This window comes from Erpetoichthys calabaricus, chromosome 5 (genome assembly GCF_900747795.2).
Source record: "Erpetoichthys calabaricus chromosome 5, fErpCal1.3, whole genome shotgun sequence".
NCBI classification, from domain to species: domain Eukaryota; kingdom Metazoa; phylum Chordata; class Cladistia; order Polypteriformes; family Polypteridae; genus Erpetoichthys; species Erpetoichthys calabaricus.
Genome location: NC_041398.2, coordinates 95631607 through 95645061, shown reverse-complemented (window position 1 = coordinate 95645061; position 13455 = coordinate 95631607). Strand labels below are relative to the sequence as shown.

Here is a 13455-nt window from a genome sequence, read left to right as displayed (position 1 = left end):
TAATAATAATAATGTGTGCTCACCTAAAACTGTGCATGCAGCTTTTTTAAGCTTTTAATGAAGTAGAAGTGGCAGTAATTGTATTATTACATATACAGAGGAAGGGAAATTGTTACTTGCATGTCAGATTAACATGCCGCATGTTTTCACTCTCCACTTTAAAGTGAAATTAGGGCCAATGTATACTAATGGGTCATTTTTCAACATTAATAGCACAGTATTTTTTGAGATACATTATTCATATTAATACTACATAGTAAAGACTATGGAAAGTTCTAGTTGTAGGTCTTTTGATGGTCCTTTTAAGTTAGTTCAATGGAGAAAACACTAGATTAACAATAGATTAACAGATGACTGCAAGAAGATGTGCATTATTGTTGGATGTAAGATATCAAGAAAGCTTTCATTGCAGCCAACGTGACACTGCCCTGCAAACTAACAGGGAATATCTTCTTATATAATACGCTACCGTGGCAGTTTATTTGTCTGTCCAGAATTTTAAATCACCTGTAGCTCTCAAACCGTTTGACCTATTGACCTGAAATTTGGTACACATATACTATGTGGCGTCTACTATCCACTTTCGGGGTGATGATTGACCTCCAAGGTTATTCCTATTTTTATTTTATTGTGGAATCGACTCTTGGCAGCGGACAGCAGGGAGGCCGTGCAGTGCATGCGTATGGGCACCATTCTCATCCCTACCACCTTCGCCATCACTTCCCCTACCGCTTCATATCTTAAATCATTCTTGAGGCAGATTGAAGACTTAAGTGCCAAGTAATTGCAACACAAACACTGACTTAATCAGTTTTAACGTTTAAAGATGCCGACGAAAGAAGAGAAGAAGCGGGCCGCTAGGGTGGAAAAAAGAAGAGCTGCTCAGGAAGCAGTAAGCACATCAACCTCTGAGCAAATGAATGCTAAACGTATGGAGAAAGAGCATGAAAACTATGAATGCCCAAGTCAAGTGTATTCACTGCACGTTATCGTGCAGTACGCCCTTACTGGTATGTAATAACTCTTAAAATGTTACACAGAGTGTGGCTTATAATTTTTATTGTTTTCAAATTACCACTACAAAGAAATTCAGAATGCAGATATAGTTAAACAACAACTTTTCAATTTAGACATCATACTGAAAATTTGAATCCCATAAAACAAGAGTTATTACAGAGAAAGCAAGGTGAGTAAAAAAAATTCAGTCAAAAATGCTAAATTTCTAATGTGCTTGAAGCAAATTAACATGTTCATTAATATATATTGTTACCAGTAATATCTATTGGTCTAAGGGGAATCTACAAGAGCAATCTATACTGTAAATGATTGCAATTGTCCCTAGTGTGTGCTTAGTGTGTGGGTTTGTGTGCCCTGTGGTGGGCTGGTGCCCAGCCCGGGGATTTGTTCCTGCCTAGCGCCCTGTGCTGGCTGGGATTGGCTCCAGCAGACTCCCGTGACCCTATGTTGGGATATAGCGGGTTGGACAATGACTGACTGACCGACTGATTATAATATGTTTTATATTTTTTTTTTACATACATAGAGATAGACAGAAATAGGTAAGTAGGTAGGTGACAAATGCAATGTATTTTATTACTAAAAATGTTTGTGATGCACCATCTGTTGGAATGACAGACATAGCAACTGGACGAATACACAGACAGACACACAGACTCATCCTTTTATTAAGGTGGATAGATAGATAGATAGATAGATAGATAGATAGATAGATAGATAGATAGATAGATAGATAGATAGATAGATAGATAGATAGATAGATAGATAGATAGATAGATAGATAGATAGATAGATAGATAGGAAAGTGGAACAGACCCAGGCACACTAGACCATGGAAATAAAAACTGATATCTGGGATGTAGATTGTGGCTGAGAAAAGAGCTGGAGCTTGTATACAGTAGTAGGTTTAAAAATACTTGCTATATATTTTTGGACTCATATCTATGCATAGAATTAACTCTAAAACTTGACGTAAGCATGTTATTTTTATTACTGAGGCCACTGCATTCCACTTGGTCCAAGTTGTATTGGTATACTTTGTATTAAATCGAGTCCTTTTAATTTAATGTGGCTGCTAGATTCTGCTAAGGAACATCTTGTCTCTTCTTGTGTTTGTTATTTTTGCTTCTGAGATTTGGAAAATATCCTGTTTGGGAAACTAAGATTTGCATCTGTGCTGTTTTAAGATGATGTTGTCCTCTTGGCTTCATCAGGCGGTGATCTCTTGGGCATAGTGGAATGGTTGACAGCTGATAGATAGATAGATAGATAGATAGATAGATAGATAGATAGATAGATAGATAGATAGATAGATAGATAGATAGATAGATAGATAGATAGATAGATAGATAGATAGATAGATAGATAGATAGATAGATAGATAGATAGATAGATAGATAGATAGATAGATAGATAGATAGATAGATACTTTATTAATCCCAAGGGGAAATTCACATACTCCAGCAGAAGCATGCTGATACAAAAAAAAAAAAAACAATATTAAATTAAAGAGTAATAAAAATGTAGGTAAATACAGACAATAACTTTGAATAATGTTAATAATGTTGGAATTGAAGAGTCACATTGGAAGTCCGATGTATATAGCTTGAACAGGACCGGAGAAAGTATGTCCCCTGCGGAGCTCCTGTGTTGCTGACCACAATGTCAGACCTGCAGTTCCCGAGACGCACATACTGAGGTCTGTTTGTAAGATAGTCCAGGATCCATGCCACAAGGTATGAATCTACTCCTATCTCTGTCAGCTTGTCCCTAAGGAGCAGAGGTTGGATGGTATTGAAGGCGCTAGAGAAGTCCAGAAACATAATTCTTATAGCACCACTGCCTCTGTCCAAGTGGGAGAGTGATTGGTGAGCATATAGATGATGGCATCCTCCGCTCCCACCTTCTCCTGGTGTGTGAACTGCAGAGGGTCGAGGGCGTGGCATACCTGTGGCCTCAGGTGGTGAAGCAGCAGCCGCTCCATGGTGTTCATCACATGTGACGTCACAGCGACAGGCCAGAAGTCGTTCAGCTCACTAGGACGTGATACCTTTGGGACTGGGGTGATGCAAGATGTTTTCCAAAGCCTCGGGACTCTCCCCTGTTCCAGGCTCAGGTGGAAGATGCGCTGTAGAGGACTCCCCAGCTCCAGCGCACAGACCTTCAGCAGTCGTGGCGATACTCCATCTGGACCCGCTGCTTTGCTGGCACGAATTCTCCTCAGCTCTTTGCCCATCTGCACTGCTGTAATTGTGGGTGGGGATGTCTCTCCTATGCTGGTATCAGCAGAAGGATAGGTGGAGGGTGTAGTACTCCGAGGTGAGTGTGGGTTAGGGTGGTCAAACCTGTTAAAGAAGTTGTTCATTTGGTTTGCTCTCTTCACGTCTCTCTCGATGGTGACACCCCGCTTCGAGCTGCAGCCAGTGATGATCTTCATTCCATCCCACACTTCCTTCATGCTGGTATTCTGCAACTTCTGCTCCAGCTTTCTCCTGTACTGCTCCTTCACCGCCCTGAGCTGGACTCTGTGTTCCTTCTGCACATGCTTGAGCTCGTGCTGATCACCGCCTTTAAAAGCCCTTTTCTTCTGGTTCAAAAGGCCCTTGATGTCACTTGTAATCCATGGCTTGTTGTTAGCATAGCAGCGTACAGTTCTTACTGGAACTACAATGTCCATGCAGAAGTTGATGTAGTCAGTAGTGCAGTCAACAACCTCCTCAATGTTCTCACTCTGTGATCCCTGCAGGATATCCCAGTCTGTAGTTCCAAAGCAGTCCCTCAGAGCCTGCTCGCCTCAGGGGACCACTTCCTGAATGAGCGTTTGGTTTGTAGTGAGGCTGAAGCTGAACCAGGTTATGATCTGCTTTCCCAAGCGCAGGCAGCGGGGTGGTGCTGTATGCATCTTTAACGTTTGCATACAGTAGGTCAATAGTTCTATTTCCCGGGTGTTACAGTCCACATACTGGGAGAAGGCAGGTAATGTTTTGTCCAGCGTCACATGGTTAAAATCTCCAGCGATTAGCACAAGCGCCTCAGAGTGCTGCGTTTGTAACTTAGCAACAGCAGAATGGATGATGTCACTCGCTATCTCCACGTCCACCCGAGGAGGGATGTAAACAAGTAATAAGTGGTTGGGATGAGAATTAGCACCTCCTGAAGTAATTTTCCTCCCCTGGAAACAGAGCTTCTCCCCTACCGATAATGGACAATCAGCTGCCACAATTATAGGGTCTTGTCTACAAGTTACGGTAGAGGTGATTATGAGATTCAATAATCTACTGTAGCTATACCAGTTTTACAGACATTTACAGACATTGTCGGTTAGGTGGTTTGAGAATGAAATTTGAATACTATCTGGGAGCCTCCCACAGGAAAGGCACCAGCCATGGCCCAGTGTGAAAAGACTGTAGGGTGGATTGAGGACAGTCTGGAGGGATTCTATTTTTGACTAGCCTGTGATCATCTGGAAATTCCTCAGAAAGGACTGTAGTACGTTGTTAAAGATAAGGTGGCCTAGTCAGTCTACCTCAGTGTGTTGATACTGTGACCATTACCAGGAAAAAAGAATGAAAATAATAATGATGATAGGATTCATCCAGGTAAGCACAATGGCACAGTGTTGAAATGCTTGTTACAACAACTAAGTGTTCCAACCAACTTTACTCTCTCTGTATATGGATGTTAAAAGACGGGGATTCATGATCATCCTGAGACTTTCCAATAAGTAGGTGAAAATTGTAGTCTAGAAAGGTTTAGCCAAGGGACATAGCAAAACCAAAGTAGGCAGATTTTGACCTGTATTAGATCAGGTCTCATGCAGATTGATGGAGAACATATTCTAAGTAATATTGACTCACATTCATTGTTTGAAAAATGTAATAGTAAAAACTTGTTTCCACTGGGGCTGTTTCTTATTGTCAAGGGATATATGTTGGAGAAACACTGGTATGACAAAGGTTATTTTTTCTATTATTAGTATCAGTGCATACCACATAGTAAAGACTGCATAGATGATAACAGAGTAAGAAAGTGCGCAGAGTTGTTTGTAGTGAAATCCCTCACTTGCATGTAGTAGACGAAATGTTTTTATGATAAGTTATATTTCTTCAAATGATGCCAATATATTACCATTCAGTTAACGATGGGAGACTTTTCGAGGTAAAGTTGTTATCTTCACTAATCCCGGCACCAGAGCGTGGCCATGTGTTGCATGTTGCTTAGCATAGACAAGTAAGAATTTCACTGCACTCTGTACATGTGACAATAATGACCCCATAATCCTCTGATAAAGTTCTAAAGGTGTGAGGGCCATATTCCACTGATTAAATATTGTATATTTTAAGAATGGAGAAAAGTATGATTAGTTTGTAAAGGGATGATGGACAGTAACATCTCTGCCTTCAGACATCTGGACCAATAATAGATTGTCAGTGAGTCTTTGATCATCAAGTTATTGTTTTTCAGAAATCTGTTAATGTTTGATTTTCTTTCTATATTTTAGTTTTGTGCTAGTAATGTTTTACAATATACAGTATAGTACAATCATCTGATACATTAGTAGCTGCTGCTCCTGAAACTGACAGGCTCTTGTAGTAATTTTCTTGAATTCAGCATTCAGATCATTGCAAAAACTAAAACTGCAGTATTAAATTGGAGCATGTGTAAAATTATGATTCATTAATACACATCTACTACGTAAAAACTACATACATATGTATTTTTAGTACGGTAATTAAAAGCTATAACACGAAACTGTAAATGTAATAGTATTCAGACTTGTGAAAAATGAAATGCAGCTTGGGTCATAATTCTGCTTTAAATTTGTATTAGTTGCTCACTCCAGTAAATAACATTGCAATCGTGTATACTGTGAGCATGTCTTTCAGCTACCATTATTACAATAACTTCAAACAAACCTACACTACTTCATAGCCTATGGTTATATTGTCAATGTCTATTTACTTCTGCAAAGCAATATCTGTCCACTAAACTGACAGTTATGTATGAGTTGGGGCATGTACATGATTGTGCTGTTTATTAGATTGCTATTCCATCAAAGACCAATTCCTCCTCAGTGCCCAGTAAAGCATACACTCCAGCTCCGAGGAAGCAGGAACCATCCTTAAACAGAACGCCAGTCCATCACAGGGCACACTTACTTATACTGAGCCAGTTGGTAGTTGCCAATCAACATAACTAGCAAATATCTGAGATGTGGAATACATACGCAGAGGAAATCTACATGGTCACAGTTTGAACATACAAACTAGACACAGCAAAAGTCAGGCAGTAATTTGAATTCAGGTCTTTAAAGCTGTGAGCAAACACCCTAACTACCTCCTTTTAACACACATAACTTCTTTTACAAAGATGCAGAGCACAAGCTGGTCTCATGACTTCACACTGACACTGTGACTTTGAACATTGACATTTCGATCAATGTATAAATAAGATTTATGCTATAAAAGAATAAAATCATGTTCCCTGTTTATGTGTCATTTTAGAATTTGCATTCATATTCAAACTGTTTCACTCCACATGTGGATCATTGTGATCCATTGGCATTTTAGGAGATGTTTTGCTAATTCTGACAAAAGATTTATATGTTCTGGTAGAACTATGTGGACTTCCAGCCCAACGGAAATGCAGTGTTAATTTTCTTCTGTCCTAGATGCTTTTGAGACTGTGATTTATTTTACATATTTAACATCTGACTGGAGTGTTTCCTGCAAAACATTGTGTAAGACAACCATAGCAACAGAAACCGGATAACCTTGGGAAGAGGGTGGCAGGGAGGGGCTTTCAGGAGGACCGTGTCTTATTTGTTATGGAAAAGCACATACTGTATTATTTGCAGCTCTGATTACATTTCTGTTAGTCTTGATCTGACAGGCAAAAATTTGCGTGTAACATTTGTTGTGTTGCTGTGAATTGATCTGTATTGCTTGAATAAGAAAATTCTCAGACTAACCTTTAAATTAATAACAATTTGGCCTCACAGATACTGAACTTGAATCCTGGGCCAAGCTAGTTGCAATACAGAGTTCAAATATTCTCCCTGTGACTGTAGAAATTCCTGAGAGCTCTGTTTGTCTTCCCACATCTCAAAGACATGTGTGGTAGGTTCGTTGACAACACAAAACTGGAATGGTATGACTGTAGGTGTGTGCATTTGATGAAATAGACCTGCACTTGTTTAGGGTTGAGTTCTGTTTTACTCTGAATGCTGCTAAGAGGATCTGGTCTTGGTGGGTATTGACCACGAGGTCAAACTTATAAGCCTGATGACAGTTTTTTACATATATTAAGTATATACAAAATACTGAATTATTATATAAAATGCATAAGATTATAGAAAAAAGTGCTTTCCTAAAACTAAGCTGAGCTGGAGAAAGTCTGCCAAATAGAATGAACAAAAATCATTCCTAACAATGAACAAAGCTGATAGTCACCTAACCTAACCATTCTGCCAAGGAAGGATTGACATTCAATTTTTTTAATAAGGGACCTAAAGAAGAGACACCAGCCCAAAGACAAGCAAGTTTCATAACCGGGAAGACAAATATGCATTATCATCAAACAAAAAATGAAAACTCAAAATCATTGTTGAAAATAGAGAAGTAATTTTACATGGAATACTAACTAGTCCACTAACTTGAATGAATAGAAAAGGTTTATACCCAGGAATCTATGATTTCACTAGCTGTACACTTCTAGTTGATTACCTAGCAATATGACAACAACTGTTCCAATAAATGGCAACACCCACAATAAACAGAATCCATCCATCCCTCCATTTTCCAACCCGCTGAATCTGAACACAGGGTCACGGGGATCAGCTGGAGCCAATCCCAGCCAACACAGGGCACAAGGCAGGAACCAATCCCAGGCAGGGTGCCAACTCACCGCAGGACACACACAAACACACCCACACACCAAGCACACACTAGGGCAGGGGTGGGCAGATTCAGTCCTGGAGGGCCGCAGTGGCTGCAGGTTTTTGCTCCAACCCAATTGCTTAATAAGAAACCCTTATTGCTCAAGTAACACTTCAGCTTCACTTTAGTTGTCTCGCTCGTTAAGATTTTGAACCCTTATTGCTTATTTTAGTCTTAAACAGCTGTATTCTTGGTTTTTAATTGCTCCTAATTAGCAATACCATGCAAATGACAAAAGAGACCAGCATTTCACCATTTAGCTTGTTTTCATTTACACCTGTGTGTATTTATCACGCACTATTTGGTTTAATTAAATACTTGAAAGGAAAGTGAAGAGAAAAAAGTGAAGCACTGAGAATTACTCATCTGTTTTAGACTTCAAATCATTTGGATGATATTCTTAGAAAGGAAAATAAATCTAGGATATGAGAATGACCTGACATGGCAGAGTTAAAGCACTAGCAAGCCATGCAATTAAATAATTGACAAGGATTGTTTTTTAATTAAGCAACTGGGTTGGAACAAAAACCTGCAACCACTGCGGCCCTCCAGGACTGAATCTGCTCACCCCTGCACTAGGGCCAATTTAGAATCACCAATCCACCTAACCTGCATGTCCTTGGACTGTGGGAGGAAACCGGAGCGCCTGGAGAAAACCCACGCAGACACGGGGAGAACATGCAAACTCCACGCAGGGAGGACCCGGGAAACGAACCCAGGTCCCCAGGTCTCCCAACTGCAAGGCTACCCACTGCGCCTCCCTAAACAGAATAGTGTCACAGAAATGATGGTCAGTAAATGCAACTTTCTAACAATTCATTCCGGATGCAAACTAAAGTTAATTTTAGAATCCTTGGCTTAAACAAATTAATTATACAGGTGTATATTTAGAAAACACCTCACGAAAAACACATAAAATTTAAGAGAGATGCAAATCATAATACTAAAAGGCTTCAAGCTATTATTGTGGCAACAGTTGGCTAATACAAACTTAAATGTGTAGGATCTGAATACATAAGCAAACAAAACGATACCAGTTTTGAATGTTTGTAATATACAGTATCTGCTGACAAGTAAATCATTTTAACTTTAAGTTTTTATATTTTTAGACAGGTGAGATCACAATATAAATACATCATCTGGAATCCAACAATACTTAAACACATTAAAAAGCTCTCAATACCATTGCAAGTCACTTTGTATATGCACATAAATTATAGCAGCTCAGCACGCTTATCACTGAAGTTGCCTGCAGCTTTCCTGGCTTCATGACCATTCTTTAAATTGTATATTTAACAAAGGAAGTCTTCTTGTGTTTCTGATTCACACATGGCCATCAAATATAGCGGTGTTAGCTTCAATTACAAGATGGGTCAGACCAGTAGCAAATTTGGCGAGAACTTATTATCTGATATAACATATTGTAGGTTGCGAAGGCCTTGCGCTAACTCTTAAACTAGCTCCCAATTTGGAGATATTAGCACTCATTGAGAAATGAAGCTGTATTTATTTCTAATGATAAAAAAAGGTGATGAAACGACAAACACAAAGTTACATACACGTGAATTTTAATAGGCAGCAGGTTTGTGAGTCTATGGGTACTTGCTGGGATCCTGTATATAAACGAATCCAACATCTCTGCTTTCCTCCACTTCCAATGCCTTCTAAATTGGGTATCCTGCTCTCATTACCTTCAACATAAAACTTAATCTGCCATTTACACTCCCATTCTGAAGTAATTTTTGGGGCTTTGCAAAAAGCTTAATCTAAACGCCTAATTTAGTTTGGTAACTCTTGGTGTTCCAATATTCCTGACAATTACAAATATGAACAGAAAATCCTACTAGATAGCTCCTATGTGTGATTGTAAATAGAAATACGCATCATAAGCTAACCTAAATCTCACTCATTTTTATCATACTTGACATGTGCTTGATTTATTCTTTCTTCATCAGGGCTACATACAGTATAATATTGCCACCTCCCCTCAACCGAAGACAGCATGGATGTCACTTTATTGATCTGAGCCACTGTGCTCAGTGAGGTGAGGACAGGAAATGAAGGTGCAAACTGGCACCACTAGGAGGCAGCATTTCTTCCAGACATAGTACACCTGAGTAGAAGGGTTTTTTTTTGTTGATGCAGAGGCAGATGACTCAACAGATTGGAGATTCTTTCCCTTAGACTCCTAACTCAAATGCAGGGCATAGATTTAGAAGATGCCAACACTTCCTGGCTGACAGAGCAAATGCAAACTTTCAGTCACTCATAATCTCTGGCTCTTAATGGTTTATGAGTAGTCCAGGGTTGTAGAACCGCCAGATGCCATTACAGAGAACATTAGGCTGGTGCTCTTACTTCACATATGAGCTACCTTGAGAGGAACAGAGATCACAATTGTGGAAGAGGAACATTTGGTACAATACACCTGACTTGAAACTCAGTAATTCAAAGGAATTCAAAGCCCATTTAGATATTCCCTTGTTTAGTTGGTCCATTGTGTTTTATAAATATGGGTATTTATATCTCAATGGCTGTTTAATTTTGATTAATAAACATTCTGTTGTGTATTATGTTTGGGACCACCTCATGGAATGTTCCCTGATATTTACATCCGTTGCCTGTTTTAGGGTTGATTGATGCCTTGTGCTTTCTGCTACCAAGCCAGGCTCCATCTTGTCACAACCCTAAACTAAATTCCTAATTGGCCACCTAACCAGATATTAGCATTAGTATTAGAATTTTGTTATGATTAACAAATTTTATTTGTGTTTAAGTAGTATGCAATTATAGTAAGTTACAGTATTTTGATGTTATATTATTATTGCTTTATAAATTTATGTAAGCACTCTCAGCATAAACTCAGATCTAAAAAAAGAATAAAATGATATTAAAAACAAAATAACTTGTTTCTTAATACATGCATAAATAATATACCATACCATACCAATTTCTACACCCGCTTAAGCCTGAGTAGGGCAGCGGGGGGCTGAAGCCAGTCCCAGCAAGCCCAGGGTCTGGAAAATCTATCTATATATATATGTATTGTGGAGCTCGGCCCAGACACAGACAGGCGGATACGTTTAAGTCACCCAACACATGTTTATTATAATCCTCCATATCTACAATAAGTGCACACACACCCCAAAGTCCCCAAAAGTCCTGGCCAACAACACAATGCCTCACTCTTCAGGCCGCCTCCTTGCCTCTCCATCAAGACCTTGTCTCCTCGACCTCTCGACTCCAGCCCACAAATGGAGGGAGGCGGCCCCTTTTATAATCACCCGGATGTGCTCCAGGTGCCTCCCGACAATCTTCCGCCGGCACTGCCCAGTGTGGCAGAAGTGCCGGCTGCACACCCGGAAGCATTCCGGGTGTCCCGGTCCTCTTCCCCCCAGCACTTCCAGGTGTGGCGGAAATACTGAGGTCCAGGGCTCTGTAGGCATCGGGGCGCACCCTGGCGGTGACCACAGGCCCCTACAGGGTTGAGCTTCAAAGCTCTGTACCTGTGGTCCCCATAGCCACCAGGGCGGTCGCTCCCACATGGTCTGGGGGAGGCGTAAGCCCTCCTCCGGTCCTCCGGGGTGTCCCAGCCGGGTCGCCCCCCCCAGCCACCTGTGACAATATATATCTTTATATATAATCTTCATTTGGATCTTGATCTTTGCTTGTCCGCGAATTCATGTTCCCCTGACACTGCCTTGGTTGTTACTTTTGTTTACAAACACTGTCGATACCACTCTTTGTGTTTAGATCTGGCGTCGACACTGTGCTTTGTGTTTAGATCTGGCGTCAACACCTGCTTCGTTGTCGAGACTGTGGTTTTTTTGTGTTTCTATCGACCGTCGTTGGCAGCATTCCGTCCAAATCGAATGTTCACCCGCTTCTTGGAGTCTGCAGTCACCGAGTAGGCCATTCCTATTGAATCAATGTCCAAGGGTTTTGTTTTGTAATTTTGTTTCCCTTATAAAAAATCATAATGCTGTGTGACGAAGGGCCCAGTTCACGACTGGCAGCCGCGTTTAAACAGGGAGCCCTTCACAGACAACTTTAACACGCGCAACGTAGTTGTGCGTACATGGCTAGTATATATCTATATATTATATATACACAAACACACTATCAATCCATCCATCTTCAAAGAAGGGTTGCGGGAAAACTGAAGCTTTTATATTTATAGAATTTATATTTTATATTTTTATTTATATAAAATTTATTTTATTTATATAATTTTATATTTGTATACACATACATACAATACATACCTATTAAACTATTTTTGTTCCGAGTTTCTCCATTTTTCATGGACACACTCATGACTTCAAACTTCATATACAGTATAAACAGACTGGTGCATTACACACTTACTGCGCTAACACTTTAAAGTAAGCTTTAGCTATAATTGTTAAAACACATACATGTAATCTGCTGTAATTAAAAACATATGCAGCCTGTCATGAAATTAACAAGACTGATTAAAATAAATGAGATTGACTAAAAACATCCAGAGCAATAGACTTTTTATTTACAAACCTCACAGAAGACAATGTCCAAGAATACTGCCAGGGTGGAAGGAGAGACATGTAATTATGTAATCATCTTTTCTATAAAATTCTCTTTAATTTCAGTCTCATTAATTTAAAGACAGGCCTCATATATCATATTCTGCTAGTAAGCTACCTATTTTTAGTTGGAATCTTTTGGAATAGGAAGGTTCAGGACAAGAATTCTGCTTGCAGATAGGCTTATTGTGAGAAAGTCCTTCTGGTATGTTTTTTAAACCAAATCATAACTTTATTATCAATGATGAAGGCCTTTGAAGTGCACATTTTTTATCTATGCTTATAAAGCACTATACACTGAAGACTGGCTCAGAGTTATTTCTACACTGTTTATTTTTTGGAATACATATCAGTAACTGCAAATATCTTAAGTGGTCTGAATAAATTTAAAAGCTGAAATGCTTACCTTTTTCTAGCAACTAACTGAAAGTATCGTAGACTCCTGGCATCCCAAAGTGAGCTCTGTCAATCTTTTGTCTTTTTCTTGCTTTTAACCCGAGATCCACAGCAGTAAAAGAAAATGCATTGGATCCTTTGCAGATTATTTTTTACTGTTGCTTTGATCTTTACTCGAAGTGCTCACACTGTGTTGCTGCTTCTTCACTTTTGGGTTGCAGTCAAACTGTCTCAGCTCTGTTCCCTTCAACCCATAATATTCATCTCTTGCCAGCATGCCTAATACAAAACAACTGCAAGCGTGATCTGCCTTGTGTTCCTCTTTATGCACTGCTGATTGGTTTTCTTAGGGACATTTAAAAGCTTGCTGTCCCGCCCACTTAACATTACCTTTGACAAGTAACAGAATGTTCAACACTGTGTTATTGCTGGAGCTGCAATGGTAAGGTATTAGTCTCCTTAATTTCTCATTTCTTTTTACTGAGATTTTTATTTCTAATTTTTAGCATTTGTACAGATGAATAAATGTTCATAGTTGAAGG

The 13455-nt window shown here is 39.5% G+C and overlaps 1 protein-coding gene across 1 annotated transcript in view; it reads right to left on the bottom strand.

Annotated features, from left to right (window-relative positions):
• Positions 1–13201, bottom strand: part of LOC114651815 (complement C1q tumor necrosis factor-related protein 7) — a 42653-nt gene extending 29452 nt beyond the window's left edge. The window contains exon 1 of the mRNA XM_028801798.2: positions 12924–13201. The gene's annotated coding sequence lies outside the window, so the exon portion shown is untranslated. The remainder of the gene's footprint in view (positions 1–12923) is intronic.
• Positions 13202–13455: the final 254 nt, after the last annotated feature.